Source organism: Monomorium pharaonis, chromosome 3 (assembly GCF_013373865.1).
Source record: "Monomorium pharaonis isolate MP-MQ-018 chromosome 3, ASM1337386v2, whole genome shotgun sequence".
In the NCBI taxonomy this organism is placed as follows: Eukaryota; Metazoa; Arthropoda; class Insecta; order Hymenoptera; family Formicidae; genus Monomorium; species Monomorium pharaonis.
Window position 1 is genome coordinate 15781046 of NC_050469.1, and position 12219 is coordinate 15793264.

At 32.8% G+C, this 12219-nt stretch overlaps 1 protein-coding gene and 1 long non-coding RNA gene across 12 annotated transcripts in view; one reads left to right on the forward strand and one right to left on the reverse strand.

Moving 5' to 3' along the window:
- The window catches only part of LOC105835035 (high affinity cationic amino acid transporter 1), a 207955-nt gene that overhangs the window by 111830 nt on the left and 83906 nt on the right, over nucleotides 1-12219 (forward strand). The window contains exon 1 of one of the 11 annotated variants that reach the window (XM_036284969.1): nucleotides 9445-9550. The exons of the other annotated variants lie outside the window; for them this stretch is intronic. The gene's annotated coding sequence lies outside the window, so the exon portion shown is untranslated. Of the gene's footprint in view, nucleotides 1-9444; nucleotides 9551-12219 lie in introns of those variants that run through there. 11 annotated transcript variants of the gene reach the window in all.
- Nucleotides 6789-8727, reverse strand: LOC118644966. Its single transcript, XR_004962734.1, has 3 exons — nucleotides 8585-8727; nucleotides 8156-8408; nucleotides 6789-7088 (listed from the first exon to the last, which is right to left on the reverse strand). It is a non-coding gene; the product is annotated as an uncharacterized LOC118644966 (long non-coding RNA).

The window sequence follows — 12219 nt, forward strand, 5'->3', positions numbered from 1 at the left end:
ATTACCAATCGTAACCCAATCATAAGACGCCTCGCATGCGTGCTTGAAAAATCGTATCATATACCAAAGGCTCAAGATTAAAAGTTTAGAAAAAAAGATTAGTTTCAGGAACTTTTTATAACTTTAAATCCAGATATATAGGTTAGAAAAGCAGTCTGAAAAACATTTTGTTTAGTCTCGGTATAAAATCCAATTTATATGATGATATTAATACATGTACTTTAATTCGGGAAAAGAATTTCCGAATTTGTAAAAGAAATACATACGCATAAATGACTTTACATTATCGACTCCGATCAAGTTTGACGGGCATTTTAGCATCCCCTTAAGGGATCCCTAGAGAAATATGGCTTTATTTTGTATATACAGGGAGTCCCAGAGCATACTGGTCACTGTTCATAAAAAGGTAGATGGGATCGAGATGAACATAAAAGTTCAATATTGTTGTGGATTTGGTCTGCTAATAATCGAGATATAAATTTTTTAAATTATGCGAATGAGAGCGCGCCTTGCGCGCCGAAGGAAGGGCTCGAGCCGCTCGAGCCATAGCACGGCCTACTGTTTCAAACATTGGCTGCCGGCGGCGGCGGGTGAAAGAAGGAGAAGCGTGGCGTCGTCGCCGTTCCCACGTCTCGCCGCACCGCGCCTAAGCTCGCGTCGATGGCTGCTACGCACACTCGCGATTACATGACGAGATTATAAATTATTAATAAAAATAGGACAAATTTAAATCGTAATAAACTTTTGTAAATAAGAAAGTCGAAAGAGAGAAAGCGATGGAAACGTATGAAACCTGCAAATAATATAATATTTGCCGCATCAAATTCTCTCATCGTTTTTTATGGAATATTAAATTAACGAAGATTTATCACGATTGATTCTTTATACATTCTCCTTTCGTAACCATCTTATTAGAAAATTACGAAATGCACGAAATACTATCCCTAATATGCACTCTTTATAAAATAACACGAAAGAAAAATATTCACGTTTGATCTAACTTCAGGATAAATTATTCGATGCAACTTCTACAGTAATTATAGGTAATTAGAGATCAATGTTATGTCAAGTATCGTTAGTATGGTTAACTAGAAATGATTTTCTCTTGTATATAATAGAGAACTTCGAATTTCTTCTATCGTTAATACATTATAAGTCACTGAAAATCTGTCGTAATTAATAATGCAATTAAAGGTAGAAGAAACTCTGAATTCTTTTATTCATTATTGAATTTTTTATTTACTCTTGATTCGTATGTAAAATTGAACTTTGTACTTTTATACTTTGTAATTTAGCAGGAATATCTTTCCCTCTAAAGTATTTACAGAAACACGATAAACGACATTTTCAACAACAGTTCCAATCAATATTATTAGATGTCATAAAATTTTTTTAACAAGATTACTATTTTTTTACATTTTTAACATTAAACACGATACGACACTCAGAAAGAAAGTATCGTGCTGATTATTTATCGCAGTTTTAGTGATAACTTTTGATAATTTTTTTTTCGATCGTGTGTAACACTAAAAATATAAAGAAATTGTTATGATAATTGTTAAAATTTTATTCAAATTACACATAATAAAAGTAGAATAGTACAAACTAAAGATGTTGTTAAACGTGGTAATATTTATTGTATTTGTGTACTACGTAGTGCTTGAGAGGGAAAGAGAGAGAGAGAGAAAGAGAGAGAGAAAGAGAGAGAGAGAGAGAGAGAGAGAGAGAGAGAGAGGGGGAGAGAGAGGTGTCATACTAAAATGCGCGAAATATCATAGTATGTTACATTCTTTGTTATAACACAGAAAAATATTCCCTCTTGATGTAACGATTTCACGATAGCTTAGGCGCGATGCTACGATAATTATGCTTAAAAATTAATGTTCAATATCATGTATTGTTAACACAACGAAGGATTTTCTTTTATAACCATAGAAAACTTACAGTTTCTTCTACTTTTAATTGCATTATTAATTATTAATTATAATAATATAAAATACGACAGATTTTCAGTGACGTATAATGTATTAACGATAGAAGAAATTCGAAGTTCTCTATCATATACAAGAGAAAATTCTTTCTAGTTAACCATACTAACGATACTTGACATAACATTGATCTCTAATTACCTATAATTACCGTAAAAGTTGCATCGAATAATTTATCCTGAAGTCGTTAGATCAAACGTGAATATTTTTCTATCGTGTTATTTTACAAAGAGTGCATATTAGGGATAGTATTTCGTGCATTTCGTAATTTTCTAATAAGATGGTTACGAAAGGAGAATGTATAAAGAATCAATCGTGATAAATCTTCGTTAATTTAATATTCCATAAAAAACGATGAGAGAATTTGATGCGGCAAATATTATATTATTTGCAGGTTCCATACGTTTCCATCGCTTTCTCTCTTTCGACTTTCTTATTTACATAAGTTTATTACGATTTAAATTTGTCCTATTTTTATTAATAATTTATAATCTCGTCATGTAATCGCGAGTGTGCGTAGCAGCCATCGACGCGAGCTTAGGCGCGGTGCGGCGAGACGTGGGAACGGCGACGACGCCACGCTTCTCCTTCTTTCCCCCGCCGCCGCCGGCAGCCAGCTTGAAACAGTAGGCCGTGCTATGGCTCGAGCGGCTCGAGCCCTTCCTTCGGCGCGCAAGGCGCGCTCTCATTCGCATAATTTAAAAAATTTATATCTCGATTATTAGCAGACCAAACCCACAACAATATTGAACTTTTATGTTCATCTCGATCCCATCTACCTTTTTATGAATAGTGACCAGTATGCTCTGGGACTCCCTGTATACATATATCGTAGATTTTGTATACTAAGCAAATATTGTCATCAAGTGATAGCTCTACGTACCAAAAAAGAATTTTTTTCGTTTTTTATATTAACTCGACCGTATTCCACCGTACGCACGATTTGGTGCGTACTTTAATTCTGGAAGAGTTTTCCGATTCTATAAAGCCAATTAAAAGATTAGTTTATTTCAAAAATGTCGATAAAACAGACGACTTTAGATGCTAAACTACCCGTCAAACTTGATCGAGCTCGATAATGTAATTTCGTTTATCTTTGTTCATAAGAATATTTGCTTCCAAATACAAATTATGTAGCTTATACATACAAATGAATGGTATCCCTCAGTTCAGAATAGATTGAGGAATGTAAGACTATATTGGTCAAATTAAAATTAAAAATTGTAAAAAAATTATTTCTGTTATCAAATTTTCAGAAATTTGTAGCAATAGCGCTTAGATGAATAAAATTTCATCACATAAAAAACTATTTTTTACGATTTTTAATCGTAATTTGACGAATATAGTCTTATTTTTCAATCTATTCTAAACTGAGGAATACCATTTATTTGTACGTATAAGTTATACATAATTTGTATTTTGAAGCAAATATTTTTATAAACAACGATAAATGAATGACTACATTATCGATCTCGATTAAGTTTGATGGGCAGTTTAGTGTTACATCCGGCAGACTCCACGATTTCCCTTCTTCGCAGAAACAAATAAGAGAGATTACAAAAGAAATTCCGTTTCAACGATAATTTTTTATGCGTCTAGGATTAGTCCGTTAGAAACGTGACGACAAACATGGACGAAAGGACCAACTTGATAATTTCAACTCCTTTTGAATATCGAGTCAACAAACAATAAATTTTGAAGGTAGAAATACAAAAAACAAACTCGGATTCGAAGCAAAGTTTCATGTTTCTTCACAAAAAAATGAATAATAAAGAATCCAAAGATTAACAAAAAATAAATAACTGTTTTCTCCATCTGCAAACAATACCGTCACGCGTCTAGCACGATAAAGAATTATTTATCTTCTAAACTCAAAAAGAAGATAACCTACGTGATAGGTCGGATCCCTTCGATAAAATTAAAGGAATATGGGAAGAAACAGAGAAACTTTCGACAGATTACTCAACGTATGATTGGGCAAAAAGAAAAAACTATTTCTCCAATAAGAAAACTTAGAATTCACCCACCACACAATCCTAAAAAAGTCCTACCAGTTAGAATATTTGAACCACCTACATCTGGATCCTTCCCCTGTAAGACTCTGTATATATAATACCAAATCTTGAAGAGAACCAGTTAGTTAATAAGCAGTTTCACTCCAGTAGTAGCAAGTAGTTAGTAATCGGTAATGAGAAAATGTAGTAAGAGAGTGAGTTAATCGTCAGTTGTCAGTTGAGTTAGTAGCGAGTTAGTTAGTAATCGGTAAGAAGAAAAGTAGTTAAAAGAAATAATCATGTAGAATCAGTGCGCGAGTAAACTTTAGTGCTGTTCCATCCGGCCCCAAGAAATCCCTTTGATTTCGACAGATTTGTTCGAGAACCAGTAATGAGTAAGTCTCACAATTACAATTTCTTTCTTTTGTTTTTGCGTTACTTATCTACTCCCTTCCGTTTTAATTCTTTAAGACACCCTCCTATTATTTATAAATAATTCTTCCACACTCACACGAACTTGAGGCTCTCGTGTGTGAATCCTAAGTTCTCACACTTACACGAACCTGAGGCTCCCTTATGCGAATCTCAAATTCCCCCACACCTATACGAACCAGTATGCGAATTTCGAGCTTCTTCATCGTACTCTCCGATCAGTTCTCCAAAACCCAAAGATGTTCCACCCCCACTCTCTTCCGCTCTACTCCTTATCCTTTTACGATTTCAAGCATCTCTGTTTTCCCCATTTAACCATTTAATAAATCCTTCGTCTATTTTTTTGCTCAGCGTTTATCGTTAATACTATTTTTAAAAAAAGGTATAAAAAAGCGCCAAGTTAACGCGCGCATGAAACGCCCTCAAAAATCTATTTTTGTAGAAAATAATTTTAATTTGGCACTACAAATGTAAAAAATTTTAATAAAATTTTCTTTTCCCCCAAAAACAGCAAATAATTTATTTTCTCTACAAAAGTAATGATATGAAGAAAAATGCGCCAACCATGAAAATGGATGTTCATACAAACTAAAACATCCACTTTTACAAATAATTATCTGTACAAATATTACAAATAAATATTTTAATACAAATTTTACTACAAAAACTTGGCGCCGCTAAACCGAATAATTTGCCAGCTCTCTTTCTTTTTCTTTTGTACGTGCATCTCTGATTTGAGTGCGTGCGTGTGTGTATATGTGTGTTAGTATATAATTTTGTTCATAAGGAAGCGATTTTTAATATCTGAGTCTCTTAGGGCCGGTTATTCCAACTTCTTGATAAACTTATCTACCAGGTAGGTGTTTATCTTCATTTCTTTTCTTAAATAAATAGACAAACATATATTGATAGTTAAGTTTACAAAGAAGTTGGAACAATCGAGCCTTATGCGTGCGTATGTTCGAATATGTCTCTCTCTTTCTCTCTCTCTCTCTCTCTCTCTCTCTCTCTCTCTCTCTCATGTGTACGTGTATAATGTTACGCGCATATAATGCCATTGCGATTTCTATTGTAAAAAATTGTAATTTTAAATAATTATTATTTTATTATGTAAGTTAAATTGTAAGAAAGCAATTTTGTATTAAAGCAAATTATTCGGTTTAGCGGCGCCAAGTTTTTGTAGTAAAATTTGTATTAAAATATTTATTTGTAATATTTGTACAGATAATTATTTGTAAAAGTGGATGTTTTAGTTTGTATGAACATCCATTTTCATGGTTGGCGCATTTTCTTCATATCATTACTTTTGTAGAGAAAATAAATTATTTGCTGTTTTTGGGGGAAAAGAAAATTTTATTAAAATTTTTTACATTTGTAGTGCCAAATTAAAATTATTTTCTACAAAAATAGATTTTTGAGGGCGTTTCATGCGCGCGTATACTTGGCGCTTTTTTATACCTTTTTTTAAAAAGGTAATTTTGTTGGGATTTCACTCATTTTGTAGTGTCAGATATCTCATTTCTTTTTATAATATATATAAAAGTTAACGTTACTTTAAATAATATTGGAATATTAAATATATTCTAATTTTTTAAATATAAATTTATAATAAGTGTGCTAGAAGGATTTGAGAAAGAGAGAGGGAGGGAAGGAGAATAATGTTGCGTATATAGTAATGTCTATTCTAAAACACTTTATTATAATTAATACAATTCTTTTTATGCGTTTACAAAAATCACATTAAAAAATTTTTAAATTTGTAGTTAAATTATAATTGTACTTTTATAATAATTGTTTATTGTTCTTTTACAATTATTGGTAATAAACCTATTTTGTTTCTGTTTCACTTAATGCTCTTGGAACATATATATAATTATATGCCGGATTGTAATGGTGAACAATTTACACATATTTGTTATTTACACATATAAATAAATAATAATTATTGTGCTAGAAAGAGTATTATTGTTAAATAGAGAGAAAGAGAGGGGGGGGGGGGGGGAGAAGGGAGAATAATATTGTGTAGTAATGTCTATCCCGAAACAATTTATTATAATTAATGCAATTCTCTTCATGCATTCAAAAAGATATTAAAAAAATTTTTTATTTGTAGTTAAATTACAATTGTACTTTTAAAATTATGTTTATTGTCCTTTACATTATTGATAATAAACCTATTTTGTCCATGTTTCACTTAAAGCGCTTGCAACATATAATCATGTGCCGGCTTGTAATGGTGAACAAAGCGTGGCTGTCACAGAAACTTCTCATGTTTGCCAAGCCAACACATGATTATATGTTCCAAGAGCATTAATTAAAAACAAAATAGATTCATTAACAATAACTGTAAAATTTTTACAATTTTACAGTTATTTTTATTTTGAATGTGATTTGTGAATGTATGAAAATTTTTCTTACCATATTTTAAATCCAAATTTTAAATCAAAACTAAATAGTGAGCATTGTAGCATTGGTAGAAACAAATTATTACTATCCAGTACTAGTTGTTTTGTAAGTAACGTTGTAGAACTAGTGGCTTTGTAAGTAATATTGTAGAATTAATGATTTTGTACGCTTCCTGTTGCTCTTCTGTCAACTTTAGCTTCTTTGGAATTGGGTTAAGTCTAAGATACACCTTGACAGTGTAAGATTGGTAATTCTTTTTCTTTTAAAACTAAAAAAGAAACATAACAAAAAGTATTGATCTTATGTAATCGTGAACAAAAGCGTGGCTGTCACAGAAACTTCTCAAGTTTGCCAAGCCGATACATGATTATCTGTTTTTCAAGAGCAGTAATTAAAAACAAAATAGATTTATTAACAATAACTGTAAAATTTTGAATATGATCTGTGAATGTATGAAAATTTTTCTTACCATAAAGAAATTTTAAATCCATACATATACTATCAGTTTAAAAATTAACGTTACTTTAAATAATATTGGAATATATTCTAATTTCTTAAATACAAATGTATAATAAGTGTGCTAGAAGGATTTGAGAAAGAGAGAGAGAAGGCGAGAGAATAATATTGCGTAGTAAATCTTTTAAAAAAAGTCTATTCCGAAACACTTTATTATAATACTTTTATAATTATGTTTATTGTTCTTTTACAATTATTGGTAATAAACCTATTTTGTCTGTGTTTCACTTAATGCTCTTGGAACATACATATAATCATATGCCGGCTTGTAATGGTGAACAATTTACACATATTTCTTATTTATACGTATAAATGAATTATAATTATTGTGCTAGAGAAAGAGTATTATTGTTAAATTAAGAGAGAGAAAGAGAAAGAGAGAGAAAGAGAGGGAAGGAAGGAAGAATAATATTGTGTAGTACTGACTATCCCGAAACAATTTATTATAATTAATGCAATTCTCTTCATGCATTCAAAAAGACATTAAAAAAAATTTTTATTTGTAGTTAAATTATAATTGTACTTTTAAAATTATGTTTATTGTCTTTTACAATTATTGATAATAAACCTATTTTGTCCATGTTTCACTTAAAGCGCTTGCAACATATTTTGTCCATGTTTCACTAAAGCGCTTGCAACATATAATCATGTGCCGGCTTGTAATAATGAACAAAGCGTGGCTGTCACAGAAACTTCTCAAGTTTGCCAAGCTGACACATGATTATATGTTCCAAGAGCATAATAAAAACAAAATAGATTCATTAACAATAACCGTAAAATTTTGAATATGATCTGTGAATGTATGAAAATTTTTCTTACCATATAGAAATTTTAAATCCAAACTAAATAGTGAGCATTGTAATATTAACAGGAACAAATTATTACTATCCAGTACTAGTAGCTTTGTCAGTAACATTGTGGAACTAGTAGCTTTGTAAGTAATGTTGTAGAATTAGTGAATTTGTACACTTCCTGCTGCTCTTTCGTCAACTTCAGCTTCTTTAAAATTAATTTAAGTTTAAGATACACCTTGACAGTGTAAGATTTGTAATTCTTCCTCTTTCTTTTAAAACTAAAAAAGAATAACACAAAGTATTGATCTTACGTAAGTGAATAAAAGCGTGGCTGTCACGGAAACTTCTCAAGTTTGCCAAGTCGGCATATGATTATGTTTTAAGAGCATTAATTAAACAATAACTAAAATTTTGAATGTGATCTTTGTGAATGTATAATGAAAATTTTTCTTACCATATAGAAATTTTGACTGGAACAAATCATTACTATCCAATACTAGTAGCTTTGTAAATAATGTAGAACTAGTAGCTTTGTAAGTAAGGTTGTAGTATTAATGATTTTATACGCTTCTTGCTGCTCTTCCGTCAACTTCAGCTTCTTTGGAATTGTCTTATAAGATTTGTAATTCTTCCCCTTTCTTTTAAACTAAAAAAGGAAACATAACACAAAGTATCAATTTTATCTCAGAATAGTTTATTTATTCTAACAAAAATGAAAACTCTGTATAACTTATCTGATTATGCAAATTTCCCTCTACAATGTAATCCACGATGTACTCCACGATGTAATATGCATAATTATGCATAACACTAATAAAAACTAACTCGCCGCTAACCTCGCACACGTCAACACGTCTCTAACCTCGAACTGTCACTCGATCGACACGCGTGCAGGGGTGACCGTACCGCACCGTCATTTGGGCATAGCAAACCTACGCGGACCCGAGCTCATTCAATGCGGACAAACACGTATACATAAACATATCACATACACTCATCCATAACTGACCCATCTACATAAATACGACACATACACATACACACACCTACACAACATTCAGTGCAGTAAAATCAGTAAAAGAGTACGAGAGAAAGCCCAGTGTTACACGTGCCGTATATCTGCAGAAGATCTGGCACATTAAGCTCTCAAAACAAAAAAACTCGATCGACACGCGGCGGCACGGATTCGATTATCTTCACCAATCACGATACACATGGTGCGTTCCGTTTCATGGCGCATGGTGCATCGTTCATCCTTGTTGTCAAATGTGTGAGCACAAAAGATAAAGGAGGATACAACAGTACAAATCCCCACCATTCGTCCTAGGCGCCGGGCGACGACGATAATAATGATGACTACGACGTTTCTTAAACCAAATTTACTCTTGAGCGAAAACTTCTAATCGCAATACCTCCGCTCGTAAGTCATATAGCGGAAAAATAAAAACACTTTTATTATATAAATCGGATGTAAGCTATCCATTAAGCCTATTTAGAAATCAATCAATTAAGTCGTTATTGAGATCCGATAACTACGGTCTTCTCGCAAACGACGTCTCGCGTAAAAGAAGCACGGTGGTGCCTCGCTGCGCATACACTTGGCGCGAGGCACTACCGTGCCTCTTGATAAAATTAAAAAACAAAAATCTCTTTGTTTCCCTTTCTTCGCCCACCACATACTTATATAATATTTGTACAACTATATACATACTCACTATGCGTTTTAAAATTCGATTATACCGTTATTACAAAATTGTCAAACCACGACTTCAGCACTTATTTGTATTTTCTTTTTCTTTTTCTTTTTATTTGTTATTAGAATAAATATTTTTGTTAATTTGACACCAACTTCATCATTCATTTAAGTTTCAACGACCTCGCCCTCTCCCGAACAAAGACTGCACCTGGTCCGATCCTGAGTTAAAGCGATTCAATTCGTTGACTCGAAACTTGGACCGACGGACGTACGACTCGAAACGGGTTATAGCAGGCCTATTGGCACGTTGACCTATATTTTTTAATTCATAAAAAATGCGTTCAACTCGAGGCACCTACCCTCTCTTAATCTGTGTGCCTACGGGAATTTTATACGTTTTGTTACGTTCTTTCCTGCCTTACCTGTTCTCCCTGAAATATCTTTCCTACCAAATAAAGAATTAAATCCTATAAGGCTGGACGTAACATTAGCATCCTCTTAATGCGTATTTAACGTTTACTTGTATATATATATTTATGTACTGTATATACTATATACAAGGTGTTTCAAAACATGTGAGTCAACGCTCGTAAAAAGGTAGAAGGGATCGAGATGAATATAAAAGCTCAATATTGTGGTACTTGGGTTATGTCTTGGGTTAGGTCCACCAATAATCGAGGTATTAATTTTTCAAATTATGCGAATAAGAGCGCGTCGAGAGAAGATCTCGATCCGTTCAAGCCATAACACGGAAGAAAAAATCTATCGTGAACGTATGATAAGTTTCATTAATTTACTGTTCACAATTAGGATAGAAATTAATTAGATTTGCAGATACCATACGTTAATATTTCAAATATTGGTGGACCTAACTCAAAACGATATTGGACTTTTATGTTCATATTGATCCCTTCTACTTTTATTACGAGCATGGACTCACACGTTTTGGACACCCTGTATATGTATAATTACACAGGCACACAAAAAAAAAAAGTGGTTGGTCCGGCGGACTAGACTAGTCAATCCTTATGTATTTCGACCCGCTGAATCCGAATCTGAAGTCAGAATTGCAAAGTTAGCTCGCATTTTCTAACCTCAAAAAAAATTTTTTTTTTAATGTTGGTCCGGCGGACCAGACTAGTCTATTCTTATGTATTTCGACCCGCTGAATCCGAATCCAATGTCAGAATTGCAAAGTTAGCTCGCATTTCCTAACCTCAAAAAAAAATTTTTTTTTAACGTTGGTCCGGCAGACCAGACTAGTCTATCCTCATGTATTTCGACCCGCTGAATTCAAATCCTAGGTCAAAATTTCTGAATTGGCTCATTTTTTCCTAACCTCAAAAAAAAATTTTTTTTATAATGTTAGTCCGGTGGACCCGAATAATCTAACTTCATGTATTTTGACCCGCTGAATCCAAATTCACTGTCAGAATTGCTGCATTGGCTCATTTTTTCCTAACCTTAAAAAACACCTAAAAACAGTTTGGATCACAAATGTATAATCCGGAACGTGCAGACTTGCGTAACCACATTACCCGGGAAAAATTTTCTAGAAAATCACAAAAGTCAAGATTACAGAGAAAGGATGAGTAGAAAGATAGTAGAAATGATAGAGAACTATAGAAAACTAGGTTGCTTAATGAATCTTAAGTTGTATTTCTTAGATTCTCATGTCGATTATTTCCCAGAAAATCTAGGTAATTATAGTAAAAAACAAGAAGAAAGATTTCATCAGGACATCAAGGAGATAGAGTATCAATAGCAAGGCAAGTGGGATGTGAATATAATGGCTGATTTCTGCTGGACGCTCAAACGTAATGTCTCTGTGAAAGGAAAGAAACGTAAGAGAAAGCCATTGCACAGAACCTTCGAGAATAAAAGATATAATAGAAAAAGGGAGTGAATTTTCTACGCTATTCACAGAAGCTCAAACTTATACGTATTGAATTTTCCCCGGGTAATGTGGTTACGTAAGCCTGCACGTTCCGGATTATACATTTGTGATCCAAACTGCTTTTACAAGGTATTTTTTGAGGTTAGAAAAAAATAAGCCAATTCAGCAATTCTGATCTTGAATTTGGATTCAGAGGGCCAAAATATATAAAAATAGACTATTCTGGTCTGCCGGACCAAGATTTAAAAAATATTTTTTTTGAGGTTAGAAAAAAAAATAAGCCAATGCAGCAATTCTGACATTGAATTTGGATTCAGCGGGTCAAAATACATAAAGATATACTATTCTGGTCCGCCGGACCAACATTAAAAAAAAATTTTTTTTTGAGGTTAGAAAATGCGAGCTAACTTTGCAATTCTGACTTCAGATTCGGATTCAGCGGGTCGAAATACATAAGGATTGACTAGTCTAGTCCTCCGGACCAACCACTTTTTTT